The sequence below is a fragment of the Callorhinus ursinus genome, unplaced genomic scaffold (genome assembly GCF_003265705.2).
Source record: "Callorhinus ursinus isolate GAN/ISIS: 27379988/994484 unplaced genomic scaffold, GSC_fseal_2.0 scaffold1, whole genome shotgun sequence".
Taxonomy (NCBI): Eukaryota; Metazoa; Chordata; class Mammalia; order Carnivora; family Otariidae; genus Callorhinus; species Callorhinus ursinus.
The window spans coordinates 127,153,451-127,178,133 of NW_027397063.1; the positions used below are offsets into that span (position 1 = coordinate 127,153,451).

The 24,683-nt window shown below is 38.2% G+C and overlaps 1 protein-coding gene across 8 annotated transcripts in view; it reads right to left on the reverse strand.

Moving 5' to 3' along the window:
• Nucleotides 1-24,683, reverse strand: part of ZNF385D (zinc finger protein 385D) — an 867,637-nt gene that overhangs the window by 222,228 nt on the left and 620,726 nt on the right. The window lies entirely within an intron of this gene.

Below are 24,683 nucleotides of genomic sequence, written 5' to 3' on the forward strand. Positions count from 1 at the left end.
ACATTTCAGCTCCTGCACAAGGGGAACTGTGCAGAGAACTCTATGTAGTATATAGCTCCTTTGTCCTTTCATAGCCTTTTGAATAAAAAAAAAAAAAGGAATAATGATGAGGTTAAAGACAATTGTTCAAGGTCACACCATTAGTAAGGTGTAAAGCCAAAATTTGACACCAAACATTCTGCTTCCAGAATTTAAGCCATTATAGCTACATTTTATTCAGATATTGCCATTTTTTTGATGATGTGTAATAGAGAACAACAAATTCTATAAACAAAAAGCTGATTCAAATTAAACTTTGCCAAAGCAAATCAAATGAATGTGTACTGAGAGGGACTCATTTGTAAGGCACTGGAATATTCAAGAAGCAATTTCAGTTTCTTGCTCCATTGGTGCTTATAATCCAGTATATTGCATATTATGCATATATTGAATCTACTAGATACCATAATGCAATAGACTGAATGTTTGTGCCCCTCCCTAAATTAATATGTTGAAACCCAGCCCCCAGTGTGATGGTATTTGGAGGTGGGGCTTTTGGCCGTGTTTAGGTCATGAGGGTGGAGCCCTTAAGAATGGGATTAGTGCCTTTACTGAAGGGGCTCCAGAAAGAATCCCGCCCCTTCCACATGTGAGGCGGAAGTCTATGAACCAGAAAGTAGGCCTTACCAGACACCAAATCCGCCTGTGCTTTGATCTTGGACTTACCAGCCTCCAGAACTGTGAGAAATAAATGGCTGTTAATTATAAGCCACCCAGTCTGTGGTATTCCATTAAAGCAGCCTGAATGAACTAAGCAGATGCACTCATCCAAAGATACCACTTTTTCTGTTTGAATTAACCCGTTATTGGTTTAGTTTTTTTCCCTTTCACTTCATCTACACAGTCCAGAAGAGCAAAGTAGAAGTTAAACTTACATCCATCATAATTAATTCTATTGAACTTAAGACTAATATCTGTTAGAGCATTCACTTGATTGTGAATGTTTTCATTCAATGTTTCACTGTGATTTTTTTCCCATTTCAATTGAATTTTCTTTCATAACAGTTATGACACAGAATTCCTAGGAAATGCAGCTGGATTAACACTGGGTGACATTGAGAAATAATGTGTCACTATCACCATCACCGAATAAAAATAAGATATATTAAAAAGAGTGACAATCACATTTTTGCCGTCTTAAGGGGCCTACACTTGGCACATCCCATTCATAGCACCTCTTAGCTTCTAAGGTGTAGGAACTGTGAGTTCTGATTTCCATTGCTTTGGTGAACATTCTTACAAATCCTATAACAGCAAAAAGAAATTCTGATTTTAGTTTCCTCAAGAACATTCCCTGTGGAGCTGACATGTGCTCTGTTTAATCTCGGCCCCAATGTGATTGTTTCTTCTGGCAGGTTTTGCTTGAAACAAACCTAACTTTATATTTTCTTCTAATTCTGAAACATCTGATCCTTGGAAGAGAAATAAAATCAGTTACTATTGGAATTGTAGTAATTATAGTGTCCTGAAAATGACTGGCTTTAAAATGGAAGAAAAATAAAATGTCTATAAGTGATTGTAAGTGAGAAGATACACATAGCCATATTTTATTTTTATAAGAAGTCCTGTCATTTTGAGCACTTATTATATTCTAAGTTCTGTGCTAGACGGAAATTTATATACATTATTTATATAAACAATGAACATATCCTTGTTCTCATTATACAGATGAAGAAACAGAGGCTTAGTGAGATCCATTTACTGAAGATAAACCACCTTGTTAAGTGGTAGAGGAAAGAAGAATGAGAAACCAGAGATGTCTGATTCCAAAGCCCATATTCTTTGATTATATTACACCCTTCTTCCTCTCAAATACCTACCAAGTTGTGATTCCCACCAATGTGGAAGAGGTACTGATGGAAACAGAAATTGCCTCTGAGTGAAGGACCTAAATTTTCACATTCAAATAACTAGGAAGGAGCAGATACAGGATTTACAAATCCAGAAAAAAAAAAAGCAACAACAACAACAACAAAAAACAACAACAACCCAGAAATTGCTTGTAGCCTCAGGGAGGAGAAAGTCATCATACCAAGGTTATGGAGTCATCACCAAAACATAATGCAGAATGAAAAGGGACATCTATAATGTGATAAAATAAAAGACATCATAAAATACTGCAGTTAAAAACGAGGATTAAAGTGAAACTAAAATGAAGAGGAAGCAAATAATCCCTAGGAGCTGATACTGCTGGGAGCCATGTTGGTAGAGATGATGGGCAGTAAAGGACCATCTGAGAGAATCTTTTGGAGTGGCCCTGAACTCAGAGAATACCAGGCTCTGGCCAAAAGTCCAAGACCAGAGACCAAGGGAAACAAGAGAACACAGATTTTTTTCTGCTTGCCACAATCAACTTCTCACCCTCCTATGAATTCCAGCCTAAAATATTTAGTTCTTTGCTTGCCATGAGGTACATAAACATCCTGATTTGTGCTACTAATACCCATTGATTTGACTCAACTCAGACTGAGCCAGAACTAACTGGCTAATGTAGGGCATCACAGAAATTGTCTCGATTTTTCTTTGACTACAAATTTACTAGAAGCTCATCTTCTTATTAGAAGAATTAGAATTTGAGTATCCAGATAGCACAGGCCTAAATAAATTTTGAAGAGAAATATTTAATTTAGCCATTAGGATAAAATATTCCAGTAATTAAATTGTACTCTGCTGGTGTGTAGTGGACTATATGTGCTGAATTATTCAATTTCAAATAATAACAAGAACCATTAAAATAATAATAACCACTCTCAATTTTTGAGCACTTTATATATACACAGGATTTTAATTTTCACCATCTGTTAACTCTTAGTAACTTAATTTTTATAGTAATGAAACTGAGGCTGTATGAAATTAAGTACTTTGTTGCAGCTAATTCAAAGTAGGAAGGCAACCACTATGACAGATTTCAATATTCCTGTTCTTGGTAAAAATCATATTCTATCCATTGTCCCCATAAGCCAAGGATACAAATCCATGATACTGCTTTCCTTTCTAGACTCAGGGCATGGTTACAAATCAATCATATATTTAGTTGACCTATTTAGTTGACCTCAGAATCCTTCCAACACAACATACCAGTATCTAATTCAGTTGATCAAAGTTTGCTACCCCCAACAGGATACTCAAAATGACTTAAACATGATGACATTAGAGCATCCTAAACTCTGCTCTCATCAATCAGGTTAGAAGACACATGGAAATGCTTTGTAAGCATGGGAAGATGGACAGTGGAATCACCCTCATGGTGTCCTTATAGCAAGCTATTTGGCGAAGTGTTCAGCCTTCTCTGGGTTAGAATCTGGTGAAAGGACAAAGAAGGGCATTTGACTTCTCTGCCAAAGTTTGCCCAGGTTCTGAGGACAACTGGAGATTTGCACTTGCTCCTCAAGGAGTAGGAGATTTCCATCCTTGGCTTTCTGCAACAGTGATGGTAGACATAGTGAATATGTTTTGTGAGACCCCCTCCTGACTCAGATGTGATTGAACACCTTGAGAATATACAGCTTCCTCATAGCTATTCCTCCTCATTGATCTGTCTCAGAGAGTGGAAGCCCGTGGACTGACCTGATCAATGTAAACCCTGAAAGGTCGGTGGAAAACAAAAGAACTACCGACCCAAAAAAGAAACTGGAGAAGGGGTTCTGATCACAGACACGGAGAATTGGATTAGTTCTTTTAAATTCGTGGGCCTGTTTGCCTTAAATTGTAAAGATTATTTTGTGCTTTTGAAAGGACATTAATCCCAAAGGAAGAACAAAACAGAATGAGTCAAATTGCTTTGAGCAGGAATGCCTGCTGAGAGAGGAGAGAAATTTCTGCAAGAAGCGTCTCTTCTGAAATTGCCCCTGCATTTTCCTGAATGATTCTGATCTGTCCTGCATATCATTGTCAAAAGTCATTATGCCTTCCAAGAGCTAACTATCTGTCTCCCATGTTATCAATGTCATTACGACCTTTTCTTGCCTCTTCATACCAGTGAGTGACTTCATCATATAACTAAGATAAGGAAAATACTTGCTTAATTTTTTTCACATTTGTGTCGTTTAACTCCTCCCTGCCCTTCAAGGTTTAGCTGAAATGCCACTTCTCCCTCCCCCTGTCCATTTAGCACCAAAATCAATTTTATCTTTTGCAAACTTCCACGGAATATTTTAAGTAGTTACGAGAACAGGCTTTGTCATCAGAAACCTGAATCCAAATTCCAACATTTTCGTGTCCTAAGGAATTTAACACCTATGTAGTTTCTTCCCCTATAGATTAAGGAAAATAACACCTAAATCACACGATTTAAGGATTACATGAGAAATATTTAACAGAGTAAATACTAAATTGTAGTAACTCTTCTTATTGCCATTTTCATTATTTTATTTAAATGATAGGAAATGAATTGATATACAATATTTTATGAAATTTGATTTCATTGAAGTTATTGTTGAAATCATTAATCATTATGTTGGGTCTTATTTTTTATTTACTAATGGAGTTATTTGGCTATGGTGTAAAAAGCTTTTGAAGGGGAGTGTTCATGTCTGTGTTACCTTAATTTTTCTCATGATGCCTAATAAAGTGCTTTGAAATTTATGGGCAGTTAATTGTTCTTGAGTTAATGAATAAATGAATGGATAAATAAGACATCGTTTATCTGAAAACTAATCCAAAGAGAGTAAATGGAAATGGCAAACTACATTTAATTTCATTAATACTATTTGGTTCATTCCTACTAAGAACATGAAATATTCACTGATGCCTGTATAAGCACTGTGGTGGTAGGAATAGGAAATAATATTAAAAAGAGAGAAGCGAAAAGGAAGGAAGGGAGGAAGGAAGGAACAGGAAAGAGGGTGTTAGGAAAGACAATCTGGGCAATGATCATATTCAAATCAGATATGCAAATGACCCGCTTGACCTAGACAGAGTTGTTACTGAAACAACCTGTAAACAAAATGGAAAACTACCCAAAAAGATGTCCTATATGGAAACAACCACTCTTCGAAGAGCTCATGGTAACCCACAGAAGTATTTCCATCTTTTAATTTATTTTTTTAAAGATTTATTTATTTATTTATTTATTTATTTATTTATTTATTTATTTATTTAACAGAGAGAGAGAGAGAGAGAGAGAGAGAGCACAAGCAGGGGAAGTGGCAGGCAGAGGGAGAAGCAGGCTCCCTGCTGAGCAAGGAGCCCTATGTGGGACTCTATCCCAGGACCCTGGGATCATGACCCGAGCTGAAAGCAGCTGCTTAACCAACTGAGCCACCCAGGCGTCCATATTTCTATCTTTTAGATTGGAAAGTAATTAAGTGCATGACATTATCTGACAAAGTATTGCATGAGACAGAGACCAGCTCTGTGTCTAAAATAGCTGACTCAGAATCTAGCATGGAAACATTTACTATTCTTTTTGGTCAGTGGAAAAATGGACATAACACTGATTCACAGTCATCCCTGCTTAGCTTTGTTTTTAATTACTTCCCTGCTCAGTCACCTTTTTTCTCTTACTGCCCCTCACTTCTCTGTCCTCTTGGATTTACTTCTTAGCACGTTCATTCTCTCTTACAAACATTCATCAAATATTTATTGGTTGCCCACTGTCGTGAACACACTGGGTAAGTTTTAATAAAAGTAAATATGATCCCAAGCCCTTTAAATAAAGATAAAATGAAAGCAATAGCCAGGGAATGAGCACATTCTTTTTTCCATCCCTATTCTCTTCGGCAACCCCTTTGGAATAATAGTTTTCTCTTATTTAATAAAATATTTCTCTGAACCATCAAGTAAAAACAAGGAAAATTTGTTAATGTCAGCATTTATTAACAAAAGCAAACCAGCTTCTCACTGAACATTAGTTGGCCTTACTTTGGTCTTTGCTCCATATTTTCATATAGTTTGAAGCCCACCTTCTTCTTTTTCTTCTTCTTTTTTTTTTTTTTTTTTTTTAGTAAAGAGCCATGTGTAATGTTTAATTAACAGTATCAGATATGACTGGCACTTTTTTTTTAACCAAAATGTCACATGTTCTGGTATTCACATGGACTGGAATCAAGGCCACTTAATTTTATGAGTAGTTTTCTTGTCCATTTGCTACATTTTCACAACTATTCCAGACAGACAGTTTTAGATGGCATATTGGCACTGGGGAAATCTTGATAATAATTGTTTATGGCAGTCCTGCTTGTAGCTGAAGAATTCAATTAGTCTAGCCAAAATTTTAGTTGGCTCTTTTTGTCAAATACCTCTAGCCAAATCATGAGTGCTACACAATTCCTTTCTTTTCTATTCTTGTACACAAGCTCACAATCTTATATTTCTTCTTCCCCACAGACAACTCATGTTGTATGCTCAGCCTTTCTTTAATGCCCACTGCCACAAAGCCAGGTAGATGTTTTGGAGAAGTCTGTATTTTCATTTTTAATTTTGTCTTCCATTTTCAATTGTCCTTGGCTACATTTTCATTTAGCTAGTCTGGGTAGGATCTCAACTGATTGATAAATTCCAACTATAGATATGAGCATAGTGGAACTGTTTGCAAAGAACTCAGACTCTCCCATCACATTTCAGAGTATTATACTGTTACAAAATATCTGAAGTCCTTCACTGATAACATAAGAATATGGTAAAGTAAATCTTCTTCAAAACATGTTTATTTTTATTTTAAAAAACTCATATGTTCAGAGAGCCTATGTGAATATAGTCCATGAATAAAACCCTACATTTCTGGCACATGGGATGCAAATTTGATTGGCATGGAGCAAATTATATTATTCATTATGTTTCTGGAAAGGTAAAGGCTGTACAATTGGTAAATTAAAAGTGATTATTTCAGTAATGAGATATTTCAAATGAGCCGGCTTAAATCTGCTAAAGGAAATGGCAGGGCGTACCTCAAGAGGCAAGCTTAGGAAAACTGGCTCTTCCTCAAAGACATCCATAATACCAAAAGCACAAATGTACATCACTGATAAAGTGGGGTAGAAGGGAAAACAAAAGGGACAGAACGATAGCTCTGCATGTATTTGCAACCCGTACAAAAAACATGTGTTCTGGAAGAGTCCAGACAAAGAATGATAAAAGAAATACAAAAAGTTGAAACAAAACAACCACACAAAAAACAATCGTGCATATTTTCAGTGTCACAAATCGGAAAATACCCAGACTAAGGATCAAACTCAATGTGACTAAAAGAAAGGGAAAGCAAAGATTTCATTGATTGATTCACAGGATGGACAAAAATGAAAAAAGAAAGCTTGTAAATTAGAGTTGCGCACCTAGAATATGTTGAACCAATTGGTTGGCCAACTAAAAATATCAGATGCCATTGAAAAGCACCCAGTATACTACATGTTTCACATTAATGAGTCCAGCCTCAGAACATAAGAATTAGTCATATTAAGCCTGATTGTTGGACTGTTTCTGGAGAGAAAAGGGTGTAAAGTAAGGCATTAGGCCACATTTAGTGAACTTCAAACAAAGGTAAGGTCAAAAGAAACACGATTACGTAGAAATCTTCACAAAATAAGAAGCTAAAATCTGGACTTTTGGAAGGTTCATTTGTTTGTTGTTCTATTTTATTTTAATGTTGCCAGAAAGATTAGTTAAGTATGTTCATGGTCTAACAGCTTATGAAAGAGGTGCACACCCTAGTAAATACCCAAAGCAGAGAAAAGGACATGATTCAAGGGTAGGCACATAGGAAAAGAGAAGGAACGGGGAAAAGCTAAAGTTATTGGCAGTGTTTGCCTGCAGGTAAGAGACTCAGTGTGCCTTAATAGCCTCCGACTATTTGAAAAGTAATATAAGAAGGATGGTGAACAGATGTTCTCCATTTTCACTTAAGACAGAAAAAGCAGACAGAGGACTGAAAGTGCAGAGGAAGAATAAGAAAAGTTATTTGAGTTGTAACCATGTCTGGAGGAAATGGCACACTTTCAAGCCCTCTAATAGGAATGACTATCAAGGGTTAAAACTTTTTAAAAATGAGCTTCTAAATCTCATCTGCAATTTTGTAGGATTCATATGGGAAGATATAAACAAATCAGGATGAGTTAGAATAGGATGGGGCTTAAATAATCAAGTAATCGGGCGCCTGGGTGGCTCAGTTGGTTAAGCCACTGCCTTCGGCTCAGGTCATGATCCTGGAGTCCCGGGATCGAGTCCCGCATCGGGCTCCCTGCTCAGCAGGGAGTCTGCTTCTCCCTCTGACCCTCTTCCCTCTCATGCTCTCTATCTCTCATTCTCTCTCTCTCAAATAAATAAATAAAATCTTTTAAAAAAAAATCAAGTAATCGACTCCCTGAGCAGGGGTAGGCAAACTTTTTTTTATTTTTGAAATGGCCAAATAATAAATATTCTAGGCTTTGTGAACCGTATGGTCTATACTATAATTCCACCACTGTAGTGGTAAGGCAGACACAGACAATATTTAAACCAATGGACATGACTATGTTCTAATAAAATTTTATTTACTAAAACAGTCATCAAACCTGATTTAGTTCTCTGGCACCAGCTGTAAGTTTGCTGACCCTGATCTGAAATGTTGGGTCTCAAACTTTGTGAGCATCAGAAGTACCTGGAGGATTTGTTAAAACATAGACTCTTGAGGCCAACCTCTACTTAGAGTTTCTGACTGAGTCTTGAGTAAGCCTGCTAATTTGCATGTTTTACTCATTGACAGACAATGCTGATGCTGTTGGTCCAGGGACCCATACACTAAGAACCCTGAGGTCAGAGAATGGAATTGATAAACCCAAGGTCCAGGGGGGAGTATGTGTGTCCATGTGTGTTGAGCAGAATACTGAAATGGCCCCTAAGATTTCCTGCATCCCTGTGTACACACTGTGCATAATCCCCAGGACTGTGAATTTGGTGGGTATTACTCCTCTGATCATGTTATTCTACGTGACATGACCTCAGAATTGGGAGATTATTGGAGTGGGCCTGAGCTAATCACAGGTGCCCTTTAAAGGCAAAGAACATTCTCCTGCTGGCCACAGAAGCACCAAAAGTATCCAATGTGTTGTTGCTGGCTTGCAGGTAGAGGCCACACAGTTAAGGAATTCAGAACAGGAGCAGGCTCACAGGAGCAAGGAAACAGAGACCTCAGTCCTACAACCATAGGAACTGAATTCTGCCAGCAAGAATGAGCTTAGAAACATATTTATTTTTTCCCCCGAAGTCTCCAGATTAGTCCAACCAACATCTTGATTTCGGCCTTATGACACTCAGAGCAGAGAACACAACCACACGAGTGCTAGACTTCTGACCAACAAAACTGTGAACTAATAAATGAGTATTATTTTAAGCCTCTGAATTCCTGGTAAATTTATTACTGAGTAATAGAAATCTAACCCTGTGTGAGGTGTATGTCCCAACTTAGACCTAAACCTCCCCCACTGAACCAGTTATATATCTACCACCAGACATCATTATCAAGTCCAACAAAAACCAGACATGTTCTGCTCCACCCCCTGTCCCCTCTACACACATACTCCCCCAAACACTGTGTTTAGGAAGCATCTCTCTTGGAGTTAAAAACTTCTCCAGCTGCTCAGTTCCCTCTTCTGGTCAGGGGCTAAAAGAAACTTAGGTAGTAAATAGCTTATATGTTTGGCAAGCTTAGCCACACTAAACCTAAAAATAGTTAATTGTTTTTAATCTTTCCGAGGAGGTTTATGTTCTTTAGCATCTAATTTGAGCTGATCCTGACTATTTCAATGATGGAACCCCTTTAAGAATCTTAAATAAACCCCAAATTCATAAGAAGTTCAAAAATACCCTCAACAGTTAAGTATTATAAAAATCACATTAATTTAAAAGCATTACATTTTCTGACATTTAAAAAGGCTCTGACATGGCATATCCATAGTTTGATTTTTCTAATGTTCTTATAAAGGTCATGTTTATGGTATAATAAGCACACATTTGCAAGGGCTATTAATCAGAGCAAAGCTAGGTTGCAAACAGATTTCCAAAGAATTTCCCATTTTTATTCTGAACATATTAGCTACTTAAGAATGTCACATTTTTCAAGAGCCTACTTGGAAAAAAAATTAATGATTAATTTTGTTCAAAGGGATGTCTTCATTTTAAATGAAGCAGGAGTACAGCTTAGGAAAATAAATGACAAGGATGTATTCTGCTAGTTCAGCAAACCTGTATGGCAATTTGGAAAATTCTAATTTTTAAGCTAATGCGTTAGAGCAGGTACACTGCTAGCTAGCAAGGAAACCGATAAGGTCTATGATCTTCATAAAGAATCCAGTGAGTATTGGCACTAGCTTTTTCTTTTCTTTTTTTTTTTAAAGATTGTATTTATTTATTCATGACAGACAGAGAGAGAGAGAGAGAAGCAGAGGGAGAAGCAGGCCCCCAAGGAGCAGGGAGCCCGATGCGGGACTCGATCCCAGGACCCTGGGATCATGACCTGAGCCGAAGGCAGACGCTTAACCATCTGAGCCACCCAGGCGCCCGGCACTAGCCTTTTCTAATTTGTATCTGAAGGAAGGAACATATCTTATTCATGCTAAGAAATACTGCAAAGTCATGGTCCATACAGGTGTTAAACTTTATTTTCTCAAACAATTGCCTTCCCATTTTGTCTTAGCAAGAGAGATATTGGATTCCTTCTTGTTGAATGTAAGAAAAGAATAGACTTCTTTTGTTTTAATATTCAAGAAATGTCAAAAAGAGGAATGTCCCTGAAGATTTTTTTTGGCTACTAGCTATTTGGAAGCATCATTTGCCTTGGGGACAAGAATTCAACCTACTCTTGAAATATAAGCACATTTTCAAAATATTTAAGTTTAACGAAAGAAACAAACACACAACATGGCACAGCCTAACTGTTCATAAAGGACAGCACAAGTGGCAGAACTTTAAGCTTTTAATTTTCAAATTTTTGTATCTCCCCCTTCAGTCTTTCCATATGCGTTTCTCTAACCTTCTGTGTGATGAACTTTATAAACCAAACTGACAAGCTGGCACATGCAATTTCGCTCCAACAAGAAGAACTATCGCCCCAAAGCGCTGCTTCACCTGGTGGGTGTTTAAACCAAACACTCCAGCTAGATTTCAAGGGCTCCAAATGGCACAGCTCATAAAAGGACCAAGTACAAACCCATGAGAAATTGATGAAATTAGTAATTGGCATTGCCAAATTACTAATGACACGAGATGTCTGGAAAACCTTCCTTGTATGGAACAACACATCTGCCTATCTTAATTTAGAAAATGAAGTGCCAGAAGTACAAATGATCAGCCACCCTGAGGTTTTGGCCAAGGGATCAGTAAAGCAATAAGCCAAGTATGACAGCAAGACAGGTGAATTTCCCAGGCAGTAAGTCCTCAACTGAGACGATAAGAGCAGGAAGAATGGGTCAACCAGGGAAACAGAAAGAACAATGGTGAAAACTAGCAGGCAGGCATCTTTGGCTGTCACAGATGTCCAGTTTGGGTTTCCACACAAATAAGGGATAAAGGCAAATTGAAACATTCTAACCTTTCACGGGACCCACATTCGAATAATTAAAGATAAATAACATAGACAAAGGAAACAGACACAATGAAAATTTTAAAATTAACTCTTTTAAAACGCCAAGCTATTTGGTAGCTGTAAATGTTATAATAACGTGAAGAAATGTACACGCAGTTTGTAACAGTTCTCTTCAGTAATGTAATACAACATAACTCTAAATTATTATTGTGTTTGTATTTTAAGGCTGCTATTATTATTGTGGGCAAGTGCAGATTATACACTGGTATAAAGAGATTTAAATATTATGCTTTGAAATCATGTATGGTCTCCAACCATGTAATTAAAAAAGTAACTATGAGAAACTGAAAAGCATGAGTGTATAGAGTAAAACTGACCAATTGCAATATAATGTGTACTGCAGATATGAGTCACATATGGAATTTTACATTTCCTAGTAGCCACATGAGAAAACAGTAAAAAGAAACAGGTGAAATTAGTTTAATAATGTTTTATTTAATTTAATTCAAATAAAAATTCATTTCAATATATAAGCAATCTAAAAAAATGAGCTATTTTATACTCCTTTTCTGTATTAAGTCTTCATAAAAAGGTATACATCTTATACATACAGCATACCTCAATTTAGACTAGCCAATTTAAAGTCTGCAATGGCCATACGTGGCTAGTGACTACTGCACTGGGCAGCAAAGGGAGAAAAGTTAAGAAATCAGATTTTGGAGTCAGAATCTGAATCTGAAAATTGTCTCCACCATTAACTGGCTGTGACCTAAGCAGCAGGGCTAATATTTCTCAACCTAATTTCCCTTCTCTGTAAAATGGAATGAAAAACAATTGTAACTACCATTAAGTGTTGTCCTATTGATTAAATAATACACACTTCCTAAACATTTAATACTTTTTAGTTTTAATAGAGTATTTTTATATGACATTGGAATTACTTATAGTGTCAAGATGTGAGAGCCACAAAATACTTTTTGGCACTAAAAGTGGGATTCTACCTTTAATGGTTTGGTCACTTCTATGGCAAATTAAATATAGATATTAATACTTTCTTGATGCTTCCATTGTGAAGAGGAGCCTATTTTCTCACCCTGTGAGTTACTACTGGCCCTGTGGCCTGATTTTCCAATGAAATATGACAGTTAAGTGATGCCATGTGCATTCCAGAGTCTGCGTCTCACGAGGCTTCACACTCTTGCCCTTGCTGCCCAGTAAGGCTGCCTGAAGACCAGTAGGAAAGGAGGCCAGTCTAGCCTAATGGAGGATGGGAGGCCATAAAAAGGAGAACCAGGGTTCATAGCCAACAGCTAGCACCAACCTCCAGAAAGATGAATGAGGTCATCTTGGACCTTACAGCCCCAGAGACTCTTGAGATAAATGCTGCTATATGAATAAGCCAGGCAAAATAAGCAGAAGTACCCAAACCTAACATACCGCGAGGAGTGACGTACTGTTGTTGTAAGTCAGTTAGTTTGGGAGTTACTGGTAAGCAATAAGTAACAAAACCATTAACCCAAAACCCATTATGTTTTCTGAGTAAAGCAAAAGGTACTTCTAAATTCATAGGGAATAATAGAAAAAGAAAAAAACAATAGTTCATCAATGATAATCATGTACAGTATTGATTTGTTCTATTTGAGAAATAGCTGAAGGGCTTAATGAAGCTTTATGTTCATTATTTAAAAAGTTAGACAACATAAATAAACAAAGAATAGAAAAAAAAATTAAATCACTATAATCTCACTACCAGAAATCACCTCTGTTACTTTCGGTGTCTCTACTATTTTGCTCCTTTTTTTTTTTTGAAGATTTATTTATTTATTTGGCGGGGAGGGGCAGCGGGAAAGAGAGAAAAAGCCTCAAGTAGACGCCGCTGACCACAGAGCCCAACTCGGGGCCTGATCTAATGACCCTTAGAGATCATGACCTGAGCCAAAATCAAGAGTCAGCCGGCCGCCTGACCGACTGAACCACCCAGGTGCCCCAATTTTGCTCCTTTTTAAAATATATATTTGAGGGGGGCAAACACATTAGTTAACAAAAACAGAATCATTTGAAACTGCCTTTGTTCTTTTGAGAAGATATTTTAGTAAATATACTACTAAAACATCATTTGAAATTTTGAAAAGTACTTTATTTTAGGGAAATACCATAACTGATTTAACCAATGCCCCATCACTGGGCATTTATGGTATGTCCAAATTCTCCCATTATAAATAAAGCTGACATAGAATGATTTTACAATCATAAATAAGTTATTTCAAATGAAACAAAATAAAGCAGTCAATAAATGAGGGGGAGGGATAAGGCATACCGTGAAACACATCATTATATCATTATTCATTAGTTATCTTTATATTATAAAACTCAAAAAGCAAGTCTTTATCGCAGCTAGATATTAACTGTATTCTTTTCAAGTCTCAGCAGCTTTAAGTGTTTTTACCAATGTTTCTAGCTCCATAGTGCAAGGGTAAACTGTTAAGTCTGTTTTTAAATAATAAACTTTTTAAAAATCCATGAATTATGCCGCAACTGTTGTCATCTGATGAAATTTGAATATTCAATTGGTATTCTAATATTCAACTAATAACTCCAGAAATAAAATGTGAAAACCAAATGCCAAGCCATATAATTTTAAAAATGACAAAGAGAAATTTCTCAGTTCCCGCTCAACAGCTTTTTACCATACCGTATGTTGAGAAGATCAATTAAGAGCACACCAGGGTATCTGAAAACAGCATGTGTATACTATGAAATTATTATAATGTGCTTATGTTCCCAACAACATACTTCAATACATATAGAGATGTCTTTCGCCAAGTAGACTATTATCTAGTTAAATAAGCTAAGAAAAATATTCTCTGTGACAACGAAAGGGAAGTTGGAGATACAAATCTTACACACTCCCGCGGCTGAGACTGTGCAATGTCAACACCCAGAGATTTTTCTGATGTCCAAATATTTAGAATCATTTGGCTTTCCCTACTGTCTTTTCTTGAAGCACAAAGATCTATAACAATTAAAAACTGAACAACTGAATCTCAGAACAGTTATGCCAAGCTGAATGTGTTCTAATGCAATGCTATAAAAGTAGATACCAGAGAGAGAATTTTGCTGTTTATCCAGTGCTGTCCAGAGGAGAACAACACCAAATTTAATGAACCACTAGTATTCAATCACTGCAGACATGTATTCTGTAGTAGGGTAGCATAAGCCCCATGAACTTGCCATGTCTAAATGGACTGTCACTCAAAATGATCAACTTCCCTTTGCTCCCATGCTCACCAAGCAACCTGCAGACTGACTGGGCCTTTTCAGCAACCTGGGAAGGGTGGAATTGAAAAGCCGCTAGAGATATATAGTCCCTGGACATTCAGTATAGATTCAACTGCACGTTAGTAATTAGACACTTAGGTTTAGATTTCACATGCCTTTTGTTCTTACATGTCAGAACTGTCTTGCTTTGAGAACTGACTTGCTTCTTGTAGTAGTATCAGAGTCTGGGAAGGCCAGTCAGGTAGCTGCCTGGGGCATCAATCTTATCAGAAACCCTAACGCAGTGAGTCTCAAGATTTATCAGAATCACCGAGAAGGCTTAAAACAACAACACAGATTTCTGGGTCCCTCCACCTGAGAATTGGCATTTCTAAGAATGTCCCAGGTGATGCTGACTGTACTGGCTTGAGGACATTATACTGAGAGTCACTGCCCTAAAATACCCTTGGATTACAATGGGAATGTTATGGCAGTTTATACTGGTCTCTAAATATGACTCTTCACAGACCTAGTGAAATGTAAGTGCTTTTGCTCCTACCGAAGTAGATAGTGCCCTTGAGTGACGTCTCAGACCCGGCTCCTTAGGAAACAGAGCCCAAGGCAAGAACTAATATTAATGCTATATTTAGGAGGTGCATGGCCGGGGCAGTGAGAGAGAGGAAACGAGATGCAAGACAGGGAAGACTGGCAAGAGTTGCAAGGTGATGCGTGGCCACTGCTTCACAAGAAGCTGTGAAGAGACACAGCCAACTCTGCTGGACCACATCTGATGTTTCCAGAAAGGCTGTGCAGAGAAGCTGTTCTGTGGAGCAGCCAGTGAGAGAGAAGGGAAGGAGGGGGAATTTGGCTACCTTTCTTCCTCCTTTCCTGTCCTACGTGTGCCCCATAGGAAGTCAACCCCCCCGCCCCCGCTCTTCCAGGTCGCATCGTCTGACCTCTTTGGGACAAAACCACATCCCACTTTTCAAGAGGTGTGGCATTTCACCCAAGTCTGGAAGTATCAGGAGAAGCCAGAGACCCAGAGCTTAGCTCTAACTACAGTAGCCAGTTAGTCGCAGCCCAAAAGGAAAGCTTGGCCCTCCTAGACTAGCTACTGGACGACACCAGGTGGCTTTGGGAGTCTTCCTTGACATTGAGAGTGGGTGGCATAGTACAAGGAGCTGAAGATCTAGGGAATGGAGGTACTGAGAATTTCCAGGGAGCTCAGAAAATCTGTCTAATGCCAGCAGAAATTGAAAGTCTTACATCATTTTCACCCACTTATCTCCAACGAATAGAGAGAGCATTCACCCCAGTCAACTCTGAAATGACAGATCTTGCTACCAATTCTGAGATCAGCGAGCTCACCGATGCCTGAAAATGCTAGACAGCATCAGCTAAAATTCTAAGACTGAATAATACATGCCTTGGTGCCGCTGACTGCGGAAAAGGGGATTATCTTCATTGTTTTAAAAATCTAAATATGAAAGTCTTTAATATGCCTTCCAAAAATTTGGCTGGGTCAAAAATTGCAAAAAAAAAAAAAAAAAAGTGTTGTTGTTATTCTAAATGGTTGCCAATTAGAAAGAATGAGGATTTTTTAAACTATTTTTCTTTTTTTTTTTTTAAGATTTTATTTATTTATTTATTTTGACACAGAGAGAGAGACAATAAGAGAGGGAACACAAGCAGAGGGAGTGGGAGAAGGAGAAGCAGGCTTCCCGCCGAATAGGACTCTGAGATCCTGACCTGAGCAGAAGGCAGACGCTTAACGACTGAGCCACCCAGGCGCCCCTAAAACTATTTTCAATGAGACTTTACAACTGTCTTAATGAGTGTGATCCACTAAACATTTTGAGTGATGAAAAGACTGAGAATTACACATACCAATTATAATGTATGTGTAAAAAATCCTTTATTCTAGACACTAAATTTATATAATTTTTATATATATAAAATTTCAATTTCTCTAATAGAAAGATCCAGTTTTTAGTCTTTTCTCACTAAATATAATTTTTAAAAATTTTTGTTTTTACTTTGTTTTTATTTTTAAATAATCTCTACACCCAATGTGGGGCTAAGGACCTACAACCCTGAGATCAAGAGCTGGGATGCCTGGGTGGCTCTGTTGGTTGGGTGTCTGCCTTCAGCTCGGGTCATGATCCCAGGGTCCTGGGATCGGGTCCCATATCAGGCTCCTTGCTCAACAGGGAGCCTGCTTCTCCCTCTGCCACTCCCCGTGCTCGTGCTCTCTCTCTCTCACTCTCTCTCTCAAATAAATAGATAAAATCTTTAAAAAAATACAAAGAGTCACAAGCTCTACTGACTGAGCTGGGAGGCACTCCTATAATAATTTTAATATAAAAGAAATATATATGGATAAACATGTATGTCCATATAACACAAATCCAAAGAATATTGACTTGAAAGGGCACTAAACCACTAAGCTACCTAGGATGCATATGTAACTCAGTGTAGTTTTTTTGGGGGGTCCTTAAAGGTACCTGAACCTGCAGACTCAGGGCCACACCAAGGTTTGAACACCATGTAGAGCCCTCATCAGATGGGTAACTGGTGAACCTAGCAGAGATCTCATGCTTACCCCTCACTGTGCTTATGTTCCTGACTCTACATTCTCCTGATGATCCTCTTCAGACCCCCAGGTCATTTCCTTATGTTCTTTGAAAACTTCAGCACATGGAACAGAGTACTCTTTCTTCATCTTCTTCCATGTATAATACCTATATTGAAGATCCACCCTACCCACTAATGTTAAGACTTTTTCCTATGTTCTACTCCCATGGTTCTTAGCGTGGTCTTCAAGCCGGCAGCATCAGCATCAAATGAGAACTTGTTAGAAATGCAGATTCACTGGTCCCATCCCAGACCTACTGGATCAGAAACTCTGGGTGTTAGACCCAGCAAAGGACGTTTTAAAGAACCTCAGGTAATTCTGATACACCTAAAGCTTGAAACCACCCACCTGCCTTCAACCCAAGCATTTACTTGATTAGTATCTGGAACCACTCCACCAAAATCTTGAACTGAGGCATTCTGACCTCTGATCACAATCCATGATTACTATACATTCCCTTTCTCACAACCTCTGGTCCTTTGCTTCCAGGTCTCCTTTCAGTCTCTCAACCCCTCCTTTTTTTTCTTTCCTTTCCAGCCTGGACAACATGGTCAACCAATTACACTGTATTCTCATGAGTATCCTCAATTTCCTCAACTCTTTAACTTTTGACCACAACTGTCTTGCTGATGCCATACCCTAAATCAATCCAACTGACTGTTTCTCTAGGTTGTGTCTGTGTTGCCAAGTACTGTTAGAGAAAATGACATAGCCATGCTTACTTGGCTCCATTACAAATTTATTATAGTCAACCTCAGCTGGTTCCTCTCTGCTACTTGGCAATTATTTTATTCATCCCGTCTGCTTCCTTTCCCACCCACAGCAGCTGTTCCACAGCTTTGTAAATTTCTCCAAGTCCTCGACCTCATCTTCAAGCTTCACACTCCTTCGCCCAGAGAAGAGTCACTAGGCAGGAGCTCTTTACACTTCCTTACCCTCTACCTAAAAATGGACTCAAATGTTTATGCCCATCCTTTCCTCCTTTTTTTTCCCCCTGAGATGTCTTGACCTCCTTTCCTAGACCATCTTCACCCATCTCCCTTCTCTTCTGTCCTACATTCACCAAGACTTTGATGCCTACATATTTAACATTCTGATCATCATTCCTTTGAAACTGTGTTATCCGTATGCACTGCTCATCTTAATTCTCACAACACTTAACTTTTTTATTATGGTAAAATATTATCTAAACATTCACTATTTTAAGTATCTTTAAAAATATGGTTCAGTAGCATTGAGTACATTCGCACTGTTGTGCAACCATCACCACTACCCATCTCCAGAACTTTTTTATGGTCTCAAACTGAAACTCTGTACCCATTAAAAAGTAATTCTCCATTTCCCTCTTTACCCTCATCCATGGTAACCACTGTTCTACTTTCTGTCTCTATGAATTTGACCATTCTAGGTATCTCATAGAAGTAGAATCACATAATATTTGTACTTTTATGTCCAGCTTATTTCACTTATCATAAAGTTTTCAAGGTTCACCCATGTCATAGCAAGTATCAGACTTTCATTCCTTCTTAAGACTGAATAATAAGCCATTGTGTGCGTATACCACATTTTGTTTATCCATTCATCCATCAATGGACATTTGAGTTATTTCTTCTCATAAAACCTTTTGTATGGTGTCTATTTCTAACCTCATTTTTTGATGAAGATCCTGAGGTCTATAGAGATTAACTAAATTGTTCATGTTCATACAGCTGTTAAGCAGGTGGAGTAATCAGATCAAAAAACCTCTAACTTTGTATCTCTGGGTTTTGCCACTATATCCCACAGGCTCTATCTCATACACTTGCACTTCTCTGAAGATTGTACTATATCAGTTTTCACCCTCAGTCAAGTAGGCTTTCTACCTCACCACCCATTCCTTTCTAAAATCATACTCAATTCTATTCAATACTAAAAATAATTGACTTCCTGCTTTCAATTTACTTCACACATTCTCCCAAATGTGGCCATCAAAGGTCACCAATGATGTTCTAAGTGTCTCTTCTCCCGCCTCTCCCACTCAGAGCTGGTCATTTTGTGCCCTCTTAATCCAGCACAAATGTACTTTTCCAGCCTCATCTGCCAATGATACCTCACTGCACTCTACGCAAGGCGTCTGTCCCTCCTGAAGAGGACAGGAGGGCTCCATTCTTCTCCCCACATTCTCTGTATAATGCCCTTTTCTTCCCACTCCTAACAAACTCTTCTTCAGGCTCAGGTCATAAGTTCCTTTTGTGGAGTCTCCCAGGCCGCCCCAGCTCTCACGTGTTTCAGACGGAGTAACCATGTCTTTCTCTGAGCTCCCATTATTAATGCTACTGCCCACCATAATACTATCATTATCTGAACATCTTTCATTCTCCAAGATACTGTGAACATCTTGAAGATAATTACTACTTTTAAATAGAGTCGAAAATTTATATATCTGGATATTCCTTGTGACCTCCTCATAACCCCTTAGCCATCTTTTCTCCAGCTATAGTTCTGGCAACTAGCTTCACACAGCTGTAACCATTCAGCTCCTGGCTTCAGTGATAATGGGTATCTGTTGCTTTCTTCCCCAGAGCTTTTCTGGTACCTCAGTGAGGGATGCCTATGGGAGACTGAGTTCACACACATGCACAGATTTAAATTTCTGGGGGATTTATCCTCTGTTGCCATCCATACCCAAAGGGAAACAGAAACTGGTGGACTGCCTCCTTCTTCAGTCTCTTGAGTGGAGATTTCTGAGGCTACTGTATACAGCACCTCAGAGGGACGCAGCGTGATTGAGCCTAGTTGTCCAGAGCCGTGATCAGTGTGATAACATACCTTTGTTTGATTCTTCCCCATCCTCCACTCTGGTTTCCTGTGATCCCTTCTCAAAATAAACTACTTGCAATGCAGACCCTTGTCTCAGGCTCTGCTTTCTGGGGGAATCGCAAATTTACAATCAGAATACTAAATCTTGCATGTTTCTTTGCCATTTATAAGCTATGTAATCTTGGGCAAATTACCAGACCTTCTTGCGATTCAGTTTTCCTTATCCATAAACAGAATATATTAAGAAGAATTAATGCTCATAGGATGAAAAAGTATATTTTCTTTCTAAAGTGTACCAGGTGTTAGAAATATTAGAAGTAATTATCTCCATATTGATATTTTCAAAAGTTTTTAAAAATATTTCCCACAGATTTATGCAAACCAACAAAAGCCAATAAACAATTTATAAATTTAAGAAAATAAGAAAAATGAGGTATCAACTAGTCAGAGAAGAGTAGGAACTATAGTTAAAATTACTGATACTGGGGGGGCGCCTGGGTGGTTCTGTCACTTAAGCATCTGCCTTCAGCTCAGGTCATGATCCCAGGGTCCTGAGATCGAGTCCTGCATCAGGCTCCCTGTTCAGTGGGGAGAGTCTGCTTCTTCCTCTCACTCTCCCTCTGTGCTCTCTCTCACTCTCTCAAATAAATAAATAAAATCTTTTAAAAAATAAAAAATTACTGATACTATAAAACTTTAGGAAATCATGTAATAGAAGCTTCTAAGGAACACCTTCTGATATAATGAGGGCTTATAGAAAAAAACCTGCAACTTGGATATGTACTCATAACACAGTGGAAGTAGCTCAGATTAGAAGGTGTCACTTCTCAATGTGACCTAAATCTGCTTTCTTTCAGCCCTTCAAAATACTAACTGATCTTACAGCCAGATCTGGGCACTAGGGAAGGATTCTTAGATCTTGGAACATCCCATACTTGACAGAGGAAGACAATTAAAAAAAGAGAGAGAAATCAGAACTATGGTGAGCTCATTCTCTGGAAGGTGACTTGAGTGCTCATTTGTGTCCATAGAGACAAAAGATGGAAACTTGGGTGTCTGAACATATGACAATGAATGAGGGTAACTTAGAAAGCTTCTTGTGATGGATTTCGATTGCTGTGTCACTTGAGATCCACATCTTATTAACTGTGCAGGGTCAAGCCGGTTGTTCAAGTTCACTGAGTCTAATTAAAACAAACAAAAAAGAGAATTTTTAAAGGAAAGGGAAGGGAAAGTAAGGGAAAGAAAATAGGGAGACAGGGAAGAAGAGAAGAGAGAAGGAGGGAGGAAAGGAAGAAGGGTGGAAGGATAAATGGGCTTTTGAAGTGAGGCCAACCTGTTCTTGGATCCTTGCTCTACCACAGAATTGCTTTTGTGTTCAATAAATCATTTAACTTTTCTATGAAATGAGAGCGTTATCTTGGAGATCAGATACTGGGTATGTAAAGTGCCTGAAACACAGGCTTTATGCATGAATGGACATCATATATGTCATTGTCCTCCTTACCATCATCACAAGTATTAGCAGCATATCACCGCCAGAACACAAAAGTGCAATGCAAGAAGCAGAGAGTCAGGCATCCAAAAGGACAAAAGAAGAGCAATGTAATGGAGTTATTTTTCTCGTCTAAAGTAGCTTTCAGAAATTACTTTTCTTTTCCCTTTTAAATTAATCTTCAAATGCCTCTGGAGACAGGTGATTTTTAAGAGCTGAGCGAAAGTGAAGCTGATCCGTAGTAGAGCATAATACCCAAGGGATACAGTCTGGTTTGCAAAATGTGTGTCATCAGCAAGATACCACCGGTGCAGCACTTTTTAGTGCAAAGGTTGCAGCCACATGTGATTTTAAGCAAGCATCGCTGCAGGACACAGTATGTATTACAGCTTAAGTAGAAATGACCAATAGCCCATCCAGCTAACACCAGGCCTCTTCCTCAAATAATGCCAGATGCTTCAATGGAAATCACAAAATGCATCAAATATCCCTCACTATGCTTTACAACATCATAGAGAGAATTTATTCTTGACCTCAGCCAGTCGTCAAGCTATGCCCAGAAGCATGAGATCTTACAGCCGTCCTAATAATTTTATCCTTGTAGTCAAATTGCAACTCTATTAGAGATATGTTATGCACATACAGAGTCCATGAAGATGTTTCATCTTATTCCTTTAAAATGCCCCCCCTGTTAATTCTAATTGCTGCTACCTCTTATTAGAGTAAAAAGATGTAGTGTAAATAATAACAGCATTTTATTCTCCTGAAGTACTTTGTAATTATAGAGATAATTGCCATTATGTGTCTTCTCAACACTAGACCCTGTGCTAAGCAGCTTAGATATATGATTGCTTATCATAATAGTGCTCTTGGTATTATAGCCCCATTTTACAAAGAGAGGAAGTGAGGCTCTCAGTGGGTAAATCATTTTGCCCGATTTCCTACAGTTAGTAATCGTCAGAGTTGGATGAGGACCCAGTTATGTCTGTCTCCAAAGCCAAGCAGAGTGCACTTCCTTTGAAATGCCTTCAGAGAGTAGAAAGAGGAAGGGGCCTGGTAAGTTAGGATGCTTATAATGTAAGGGGGGCAAGTGGGAAGGTTGGACATGGAGTTTGGATTCAGAACATTCGTATCAGAGCACTGACAGCAGGTATTCAACCTTGGGGAATTTACTTAATCTCTCTCCTCTTGGTTACTTTATCTATGGTGTGGAGACAGTAAACTCTCCTGCCTAAGCATGCTTGAGATAATCCCAGGCCCCTTATATACCTGGCACAAAGAAAACACAACAAATATTCGTTGTTATTATGATATTGACTGTGTTATGACAGCACATAATCATTATACACAGTCATATAGATGCTGGCGCATATGAATGAAAGACAGTAAATTCAGCTACAATCCAGAGCATTTAAACATTTCTCTCTTAAACCACTTAATCAGTCAATAAATAGGCTTTCTGATCTAATCGGAATAATTATGTCCATATATCTATGTCCACATCCACCAAACTTCAGCTCTTTAAACAACTGATCATTGTCTATCAAGTCCATATAATGCATTTCCAGAGAATTGTCCAACAAAATAATGAGAACTTAGCTTCTATCAAACAATGCTTTATTGTGGGGAAAAATCTACTCCTGAGTCAACCTCCTCATAAATCAGCAGAGCACACAGTTACTGGGGCCTGAAGGGACCAAGAGCCTTACCACTGAACCCATCCTCTCCGGCTAGCTAGGAAGGACCTGAAGTTATTACCTTATAAATCATTTTGTGTCTTGTTAATATGTGTTTAACAGTATTTGAAAAGAGGAAAATTATGAGAAAAACATGAAAAAAGTGACAGCTTATCATTCTCATCAATGTGTTTGTGTATTTTTTAAGTTCAGCAGAGTAGCTTAGATTAAGTATGTGCTCTTAAAGAACAGACTGCCTGGGTGGAAATCCATTAACTAGCTGTGTGGCCTGGGGAAAGGTACTCCTGGTGCCACTGCCTCGTCTTGCAAATGGGGGTGGCGGGGAGTCAAAGTTGAACCTGCTTCATAAGATTGTTATTCATCCAACAAAGATTTGAGTGCTTGCTTTGGGTGAGATAGCATTCCACACGTTGTAGACGCAACAATGAATAAAAGAGACTAATTTTCTGGCTCTTAAAAAGTTTATCATCGCAGGAAGAAAGACAATAAGTCAATATATATTATGTCAAAATTGGTAAGTTGAGTTCCATCTTAGGTTTGATAATAGTAAATTTTGCGATCTGTTTTGAATAACTCATTTGGCCTTGCTGAACCTCATAATAATAATAATAATAATAATAATAATAATAGTAATAATAAAGTAAAGTGGGGTAAAAGGCATAGAGCTGTACTGACCAATATGGTAGCCACCAGTCCCAGGTGGCTGTTGAGCACTTAAAGTGTGCCTGGTCCAAATTGAGATGTGGTCCAAGTATAAATACAGTGTATTTACCAGATGTGTCCTAAATGTAAGTACCAGATTTTGAAGACTTAAATATGAAAAAGAGAATATAAAGTATCTCATGAATGGTTTATATTGACTGCACACTGAATGATAATATTATGGATGAATTAAGTTAATTATTTTGCCTCTTTAAAATGTGGCTGCTAGAAAATTTAAAATTACCTACGTGCTTTTCAGTTGTGGCTTGTCTTATATTTCTATTTCTACTTGGCTCGAGAGTGATGGAGGCCAAGTATGGAGTAGGGGGAGGCACAGAGAGGTCAGGGAATACCTTTCTTAATAGCATGACATTGGGGCAGGGACTGGAAGGAAGTGAGGGAGAGAGTCATGTGGGTTTCTCAGGGAAGAAGCATTCCTTCTGAGGGAACAGTCAGGAATAAATGAAATAATTTATCCTACACAAGTAAAAAGAGATCTGACACCTAGTAAAGGAGTAAATTTTAGCTCTAATTATTATCCAGGCTCAAAAACATGGACTGGTA